Source organism: Prionailurus viverrinus, chromosome C2, assembly GCF_022837055.1.
Source record: "Prionailurus viverrinus isolate Anna chromosome C2, UM_Priviv_1.0, whole genome shotgun sequence".
In the NCBI taxonomy this organism is placed as follows: Eukaryota; Metazoa; Chordata; class Mammalia; order Carnivora; family Felidae; genus Prionailurus; species Prionailurus viverrinus.
This window is the reverse complement of record NC_062569.1, coordinates 49,277,964-49,287,036: the sequence shown is the minus strand read 5'-3', so window position 1 is coordinate 49,287,036 and position 9,073 is coordinate 49,277,964. Positions and strand designations below refer to the sequence as shown.

General features: G+C 39.2%; 1 non-coding gene across 1 annotated transcript; it reads right to left on the bottom strand.

Moving 5' to 3' along the window:
- Positions 1-8,717: 8,717 nt before the first annotated feature.
- LOC125175799 (U6 spliceosomal RNA) lies at positions 8,718-8,824 on the bottom strand. The gene has a single exon (XR_007155974.1). It is a non-coding gene; the product is annotated as a U6 spliceosomal RNA (small nuclear RNA).
- Between the last annotated feature and the right edge of the window lie 249 nt (positions 8,825-9,073).

Sequence of the window (9,073 nt, the reverse complement as noted above, 5' to 3'; positions counted from 1 at the left end):
AAGTTCAGCTATGAAGGAGAGCAGAGAAAGGCAATGGGGCCATCATGCTTATCATCTTCTAATTTCGTATCAGCAACCGAGAGCTAGAGGAGAGAACAGGAATGAAGAGCTTGAAACAGAGCTAAGAATGTGTTCTGTTTTGCTCCTTTGAGTGAGGGATACTAGGACATGTTCCTATGCTGATGAGAAGAAGCTGCTAGGAGAGGCTTGTGAAGGAAGGGAAGGGTGGGTAAGTGAGGGGGGCAGCACCATGAGAAGGTGGGGGACAGAACCGGGCACAAGTGGACAGAACCTTTCACAAGAGGCAGGATGGGAAGGGAGAAGCAGACCATGCAGGGAGTCAGTCTGAAAGTGAGGTGCTGAGGAGAGTGGGGATGCTTAGCCCAGAGGGCTTCTGTGGATAACATATGAGCTGCTAGCGGCAGCTGTCAGGAGAGGATGAGGACGATTTGAAAAGAAAAGGAAGGTCTGAAATGGTGGGAGATGGGAGACAACATGCTAGCAAAAACGTGGAAGAAATTGCAGAGTCCTATTGAATACCCTTTTGAGGTTTCAGATCAGGAATTTAAAAGGGGCACCTGGGGAGCTCAGTTGGTCAAGCGTCCAACTTCAGCTTAGGTCATGGTCTTATGGCTTGTGAGTTCGAGCCCCGTGTCAAGCTCTATGCTGACAGCTCAGAGCCTGGAGCCAGCTTTGGATTCTGTGTCTCCCTCTCTCTCTGCCCCTCCTCCACTCATGCCCTGTCTCTCTCTCTCTCAAAAATAAATAAAAACATTAAAAAAAATAAAATGGAACAAGTCTATATAGTCTGCTTTAATCTTCTTTGACCACTGCCACTCCCCCACCCCCAGCTTCTACCTACAGTTATTCATGTAACTTTTCTGAAAGAAATCATAAAGGTTCGGGGGGGTGGGGGTGGGGAGCGGTGTGTGGCATAGGAGTAGGGGGTAAGAATTTAGCCCATAGGAAAAATAAACAAAAATAGAAAAAAAAAAGCAAAACCTCTTTTAAGTTGTTTATTTTGTTTTTGTAGAAAATGGTATGCATATAGCTTATCCATACTTCCCATGAGTATTAATTAAAAGGAACTTTGGTATTTAATCAGCAGCAGGCTTTGTTCTCTTTGGGTAGCTTGAGGAGCATTACCGTATGCCTTGTGAAGATAATGACATTCTCCTTTTCAAAAAAAAGCACAAGCAAAACTACAATATAGCTGTTGTTTTTTTGGCATCCAGCATTGAGTCTTCTTGGTCAACTGATACACGCACTTGCCAATAGCACAGTGGTGATGCAGACATCGAATAGCTATTCTAGAGCTTTGGGGGATTTTACAGGGCTATGGGGATAACAGGAAGTGCAAGGTACGTCAGGCTGGATTTGTCTTCTCCCATCTACATATAGGAAACACTTATTGATGCTTGGATTAACCAGCCCATTTAGTTTCCACATACTGCCACAGAGCAAATAGTTGACAGCATTTTCTCGTCATTTTCAAAGCAGATACATGAGAATCAAGTTGAGTGGGCAAGCTCAGAATATGGTGAGACTGTTTCTCCTGGCTGCAAAGAGAAAGGACATTGAACCCATAAATTAGCAACAATTATGCCTTTGTACTATGTCACTAGATTCCATTAGATGTGTGTCTTTGTTATTCCCTCACAGGCTCATTCCTCCCTGCTGGCAAATTTATTAGACATATTACTCAGAGTTGTAAAGAATGGCACTTTTTTCATTACTGTGTTTAAAGGGTGAAAATTCCCTTTCTTCCCCTTGTACCACATGGAGCAAATCCCGGTGAATAACATAAGTTAATCCAAAGGGAGGTTTAAGCACAGTTCAGAACTGAGGAGCGAGAATAAAGATGAGAAGTAGGTTTGCATTTCACCTATTGATTCAAAATAGCCTTTTCGTTTTCTCCCCTAAAAATCCTAAGCACAACCCACTCTTGCCTTCACTCTCACAGGCCCTACAGCAAAGTGTCTGAATTCTCACCTCAACTCTGCAAGATTCTGTCAACTTTAGGCTTAGAATTATAAGAAAATTTGAAGTAAAGCTACTAAGAATTCTGATGGTGTATTCTGGAGCTTTGTTTTTAAGATTGGCTTTTTAATGGAGAGATAGGAAGGAAGCAGGAGCTAGGAAGCAGGAGCTAGGATGGACCCAGGGACAGAACTGGTATCAGACGTAGAGTTAAGGCATTCTAAGCCTGGCATTCTAAGGGTGTGGTGAGCTTGTCCGTGATTGAGGCCACACTGCTTTCAGGGGATTCCACCAGGAGGTTGGAGTCCAGTGGAGATAGCAGGCTGCCGTTAGAACTTGGTTGTCAGGTCATTTGGATGATCCTTCTGGGGGTACCTGGAATGATCAGGCCCTCAGAGGAGAAGGAAAAGTGGGATCGTTGCTCCCCTGTCATTGAGGGTGAGAGTGGAGGCTGACACCAGGACTCCAGGTCAGAAAAATTTAAGCAAACAAAGGAGAGGACAAGATGAGTAGTGAGGAAGACTGTAACTCAAGGGCCACGTGGACATCAAAGTTTAGCTCTGTCAGCCTGAGCTTCTTGTCAGAAGGGCATACAAGGAAACACAAGAAGGAAAGTAGGACCCAGGAAAGCTTCTATATTATTACACTGCTCTTATATCAAATCACGAAGATTATAAGGGTAAATGCAAAACAATCCCTTTTCTATTTCTTCACTGTATTTATTGCTATGGTTTAATTTTATAGACAGATACTAACATATATTAAGGACCTAATATAATCCTGAAACTTTAAGTAGCATGATTTCTCTAAATCCTAAGTGTGTTTGTTACTTTGGTTTTACAGGAGACACTGAAGTTCATGGAAGTTAAATGAGTTGCCTCAGGTGACAAGTCAAATTGTGGAGCCTGGACCCAGAGTCTTGGCAAATGGCTGTGAGTTTTCCACCGAGCCATGTGGACCCTTTTATTTGGTAGTGTTTGCTGGTTTAATTTTTTCATGCACTGAGGTGCCTGTTAATCTAGTTCATCCGATTTGTAAGAGTGTCCGTTCTACTGTTTTGATATTCTGTGGACTGCAATGACAACTAGGACATCCTTGAACAGAAGTGTCCTCTTCCGTGCTCAGCCTCACGGAAACCAGTGCCCAAGCCACGTGGCTGAGACCCAAGGGTTGACTCCGCCACACTTCAGAGCAGTTGACAAATTGCTCACAGCTGTCTGGGGTTAAAGAACTCATCTCCGAGAAGTGACACTTTCTCATTCTTTTTTTAAAGAGACAAGCGCGCCTCCTTTTCCTCTTCACAAACTCATGATTGCTCTACTTTGAAATGGCCCCTGTGGTCGCTGTTTTGTCTGATTCGGTCTCTACCCTTGCATTTTTCTCAGACTTCACTTCCATTTGTTAACCATGACAGAACATCTTCTCATCCCATCCAACCTGTTTCAAATGACACAAAAAAGAGATTTCGTGATATCTCTGTTGAAGCAAGATACACTACCACTTGAAAATGCTTCTGGATTTTTGCATTTAATTGGGATGGGTGGCCTGTTAGCACCAAAGGTGGACGTAAATGACTTCTGCATCCAATGTGAAAATGTGTTGTGAACTCTTTAATGTGGATGGCTTATCCAATGACTGGGGTTAACTGAGGCCAGTGGTTTTTAGAGTGTTAATATCAGGAATCACAAAGAGAGCTAACTAATATATGGAAACACAATTAATAAATAGATAAAAGAGAGTTTTGAAGGTTGCCAGCTCAATGACAAATAAACAAGGTCCTAATTTTATTCTCACCCAAGTGTTTGCAGCAACCTTGAAATGCCATTGATGTGGATGTCAGTTTGCTAAAACATTATTTAAAAGCTGGCTAAATAAAGATGATTTATTTATGGCATTATTTTTTTAATTCCTCAAAACTACTGCTGCCACAGGAGCCCAAATTTCTTTTTTCTTAGAGCTGGTTGTTATGAAGTATCTAGTTTTTAATTTACTCGTGCTGTATAAAGGCCACAAAACCACAAGAATTTATAATTTATCTGGCCCACAACTGAGTACAGTTTAAGGAACAAATTGTCAAGAAGCTACATGACAGTAATTGGACTATTCCACGTCACACTATGAATTTCCAAAGTATTCAACCACTTGTCTTAAATAGGTGCTACAGAAATAAATACATTGTTTGGACCACATCAGGCATTTCCACCTCTTTTTTTTTCCCCCTCTCTGTCTCTAAATAAGCTTTTAAAAGGCCAACATTCCTACATAAATAAAGTTGTAAAACTTTCAGCAGATCATAGTAATTGTAACTGTGCTTTGTATAGTGTAATTCTAGGCAGAGTAACCTAACCTGTATCAGTGAAGAGGTCACATCACTTCTGTACTCTGAAAAGATAATGCAGCCTCTTAGAAGATTTAAGATTTTTGTGCTCATCCTATTAAAAAAGGCAAATGAAGCACAAAAAATTGATTTTAATAATGTTTCACTTAATCTGGTATGTCAAAGATATTATCATTTCAACATACGATCAATATTTTAAAATGCAAATAAAATATTTTACTTTATTTGCACTAAATCCTTGAAATCCAGTGAATGTTTTATTTTTTTAATATGAAATTTCTTGTCAAATTGGTTTCCATATTCAGTGGATGTTTTTTACTTACAGCACCTCCCTCTCAGTTTGGAGTGGCCATAGTTCAAGGACTAAACACCCATATGTTGCCCGTGGCTACTGTATTGGACAGCACAGGGTTATGCTGAGAGCAGAGGTAATCTGTTAAAATGAAGTGAGAAGTTATTCAGAGCTCATCCTATATTGAACAACATTTCTAATACATTCATTTCTGTTTTATTCTATTCTATAAATATTTCTTGAACAACTGCTAAATTCAAGACAACATTAAGGAAAATATGCTAGTTCCTGCCCTTAAGGAACCTGCTAACCAGTGGTGTGCAGAATTACTATAAACTGTACTAACATCTGCTATGTGATGAACCTGTGCCAGTAATAGTGCTGGGCAATTGGAATTTAATTCTTTCTTCCCTGTGAAAAACATAATTTTTGAGGATATTTACTTACACAAATTCTGTATAATGTAGAACCAGAAGAAAAATATTTCTGAGCCATAAATTTGCTGTGTTGGCAAGAGTGTGATAAACTTTTTAAAAAAATTTATTTAATTTATTAATTTGTTTGTTTGCTTATTTATTTATTTATTTGAGAGACAGAGAGAAACAGAGCACAGGCAGGGGATGGCAGAGAGAGAGAGAGAGAGAGAGAGAGAGAGAGAGAGACAGAAGCCAAAGCAGTCTCCAGGCTCTGAGCTGTCAGTCAGCACAGAGCCCAATGGGGGCCTCGAACCTACAAATGCAAGATCATAACCTGAGCCAAAGTTGGATGTTCAACTGACTGAGCCACCTAGGCACGCCAATACTTACATTCTTAATAAGAAACACGAAATATGTAAACAACGAAGTATTGCCACGTAGGAGGTGGTCAGTGTTACACAAGACAGAAGTTGCTATACATGTTCATTGTTAAGAAAGAAAGCAGATGAGAAATAAGTGTTGTGTTTTGAATTTATAAAAACTATCTTGATCTTTCGTTTGAAAAGGTGCAAAAAGTAAATATGTTATTTGAACGACTTCAGATATGTATCATCCCATTTTTCTCTCCTAGATGAGCCTTTTCCTCCCCTGCTTCTGCAAAGACTATGTCTAAATAAAGGGGGATGAAAGCAACTTACGTGTCTTCGCAGTGATGAGTAAAAGTAGGACTGTTGTGGACTGAATTGTCTCCCATCCCCAATGTTGAATTCAAATGTTGAACTTCAAATTATGGACTTCCAGCCTCTGGAACCGGGAGAAAATAGATCTCTGTTGTTTCAGCTACCAGTCTGGTATTTCGTTATGGCAGCCCTAGCAAATTAATACAAGGGCCTGTGGAAGTAGGTGTTAATGTTGGCTCATAGTGACAGTTTACATGGTTTTCCTTTACTGGAGTGATAGTAGGGTATGGTGTTGGTGAGGGCAAAATGTTTGATTCCTGGAAACACTGATGGGCATAGTCTGAAACTCACTTCATCTAGACTTCTTTTCTCTGTAGATTTTCTTTCAATAGCAGCAGGTGTAGAATTTTCAGAATGGCTCTCCCAGGAAGGGGAAGATAAAAAGGAAAGCAAAGAAAGTAAGAAGGAAAAGGAAAGCTAGTAAAAACTTGATTCTTGATAAATAGTGACTTATACAAAAGCTGTAGAATAGCACAGGTATATGTCTACTATATATAACAGGCATGCTAAAAACTGAATGACTAAAGGCCTAGAGTCTTGATAAATACCCAGCCAACTCAAACTACATTTAATGGAAAGCATTTGTATGCACAAAATCTCTGTTTAATAGTGAATTACTGAGAATTTACTATATGCCAGCACTTGGGCCAAAGACTCTACATATTTTTGTTCATTAAGTCCTTACAAGATGCTCATAAGTGAGTCACCATTAGCATTCCATTTTGCAGATGAGGGTTTGAGATGTGTAGAAATCTGCACAGTATCAAAGTATCCCATGATAGAGCTAGTACTTAAATCCAGATCTTTCTGACTTGAAGTCTGAAGTCTTAGCCACTACAAAATGGGTTCTTCAAGAAACAAATGAAGAAATGAAGAATATGCTTTTAATATAAGGCTTCTCCAAATAAGGTGTCAACATTTGGCATCTTACCTACCTAAAACTGAGTACTTTTGATTTGTTATTTGGATAATAATAATATTTAGTGGTTGATATTGAATTTTCTTTTAGAAGTATATTCTTAAAAATTCACAGTCAAAGCTTAGTGATAGCAAAATGTTTGGTAAGTTTGGGGGCCATAAAACAAAGGAAAAAGAATAAACCTGACAAAAAGAAATCTTCTCCTGGGATCTTTTTCAGATTTAGCTGTTTTGTCAGATAACATGTAGAACATTATTTTAAAACTCCAAGGCAGAGTGAAATAACTTACCCACTTATCAAAAGAGTTTCATGTTTAAATTATGTCTTTTTCAGAAATCACACTCTGGGAGACAATGTTTCTAAATTTCCATTTTTTAAAATTGTCTTTAATGCCTGGTCCTGAAATTTTTATTGGATCCTTTCAAATTCATTTTTTTCCAAAAGGATATGCAGTTTCTAAACTCAGATAAAGTACATGTACTTTATCTGAGTTTTGTTTGAGGATTTATCTCAATAACGTTGCCAGGATTTATATTTCATATCCTGATTGTCTTATCAAATGAAGAGAGAGTATGGCCTGTCTCATGATTACCGAGAAAAGAAACATTCAGGTTGATTTCAGTCCATTTACAGTATGTTGTAAAAGGGAAAGAGGAAGCTGGCTATTAAAGACCGTTTGAGTGGAGGGCTATACATTCTTTAGACTTTCAGAGATAGCATATGGCATTGGAGAAATTCCTACCCATAAACACACTATATCAATGATTTTTATAATCCTCCAAGTCTTAATGCTACACTTATATATCTGCTCAAACCTAATTATTACAACACCAAGGGGCCGAAGTAAATTGACAAAGGAAGTAATTATCCTCAACTTAGCCTAAACCACCACTTTAGGGAGGCAAATACTGAAGCACTAACTATGGAAACAAGCAAAGTAACTCACAAATAAAGCTCTTGGCCCATTTAATGGAGATGAAGTATATATTTTTCTCTTTTTTTTCAATGTTTATTGGGGCTCCTGGGTGGCTCAGTCAGTTAAGCATCTGACTTCAGCTCAGGTCATGATCTCATCGTTCATGAGTTTGAGCTCTGTATCAGGCTCTGTGCTGACAGTGCAGAGTCTGCTTGGGATTCTCTCTCTTCCTCTCTCTCTCTCTCTCTCTCTCTCCCTATCTCTGCCCTTCCCCTGCTTGCTGTCTCTCAAAATAAATAAATAAACTTAAAAAATGTTTATTTATTTTGAGAGAGAAAGAGAGTATTCATGTGAGCAGGGGGTGGGGCAGAGAGAGAGGAGAGAGAGAATCCCAAGCAGGCTCTGCGCTGTCAGCACAGAGCCTGACATGGGGCCCAACGTGGGGCTGGATCTCAGGAACTGTGAGACCATGACCTGAGCCGAAATCAAGAGTTGGACGTTTAACCAACTAAGTCACCCAGGCACCCTTAATTTTTTTCTTGACCAGCATTTTCTAAAAAGTCTTCCATGGAACAGAAGAAGCATCAATCTCCTTTTTGGACTCTTCTAAATTGGGGAAGTACAACAGAACCTCACCCTTCCCTTCGAGATACACAATTAATTGTTCTGAGAAGGCCTGCAGTGAGGAGACTACTGCAGTGTATTTAACCTGAATCTTCTTGGGTACAGAATTTTTTTTTAGAATCTTACTAGCAATATTCTCCAGAACATGCCTAGGGGAATGCTACCTGTGTGGCTGGAGATTGGTGTGTGTGTGTGTGTGTGTGTGTGTGTGTGTGTGCTGTATTGATCTTTAATTAAGTAGAGACTTCTAATCACCTTACCTAGGGACCATTATACCCACTGCTCTGTTTGACCATCAGTCTCTTGTCTCTCTCCAGCAATGGTGAGGCATATGCCCTTTCTGTGGGGAAGAGAAATCCATGGTTTGTCACCTTTTCCAATAATAAAAATGTTGGAGAGGCGGTGGCAAAGTGTTGCTATTGGCATCTTTCATGTGAGCTACATCAAAGGAACAAAAGTGTCTCTCTCTGTTGGTGACCATACCAATTCTTCAAAAATATGGAATGCTTCATGAATTTGTGTGTCATCCTTGAACAGGGGCCTTGCTAATCTTCTCTGTATCATTCCAATTTTAATATATGTGCTGCCGTAGTGAGCATTAGGCAAATGCTTTCACATTGTCTTTCTCTCTTTCAGAAATATTGGATCAAAATACTAAATTAATGTAACCAAATATTTTCCTTTTGAACTTGGGTGAGTGGCTTTTGGTTAAAAGAAAAAAAAAGTGAAAAAAGTGATGTACTGGAAGTAGCTGTCAGAATTTGACTTTCCAAAGAAGAGCTTTGTTCAATTCCAAAATTATTAAATCAGCAAAGAAATGTGTTCAAACAAAGAGTATTAAAAATATA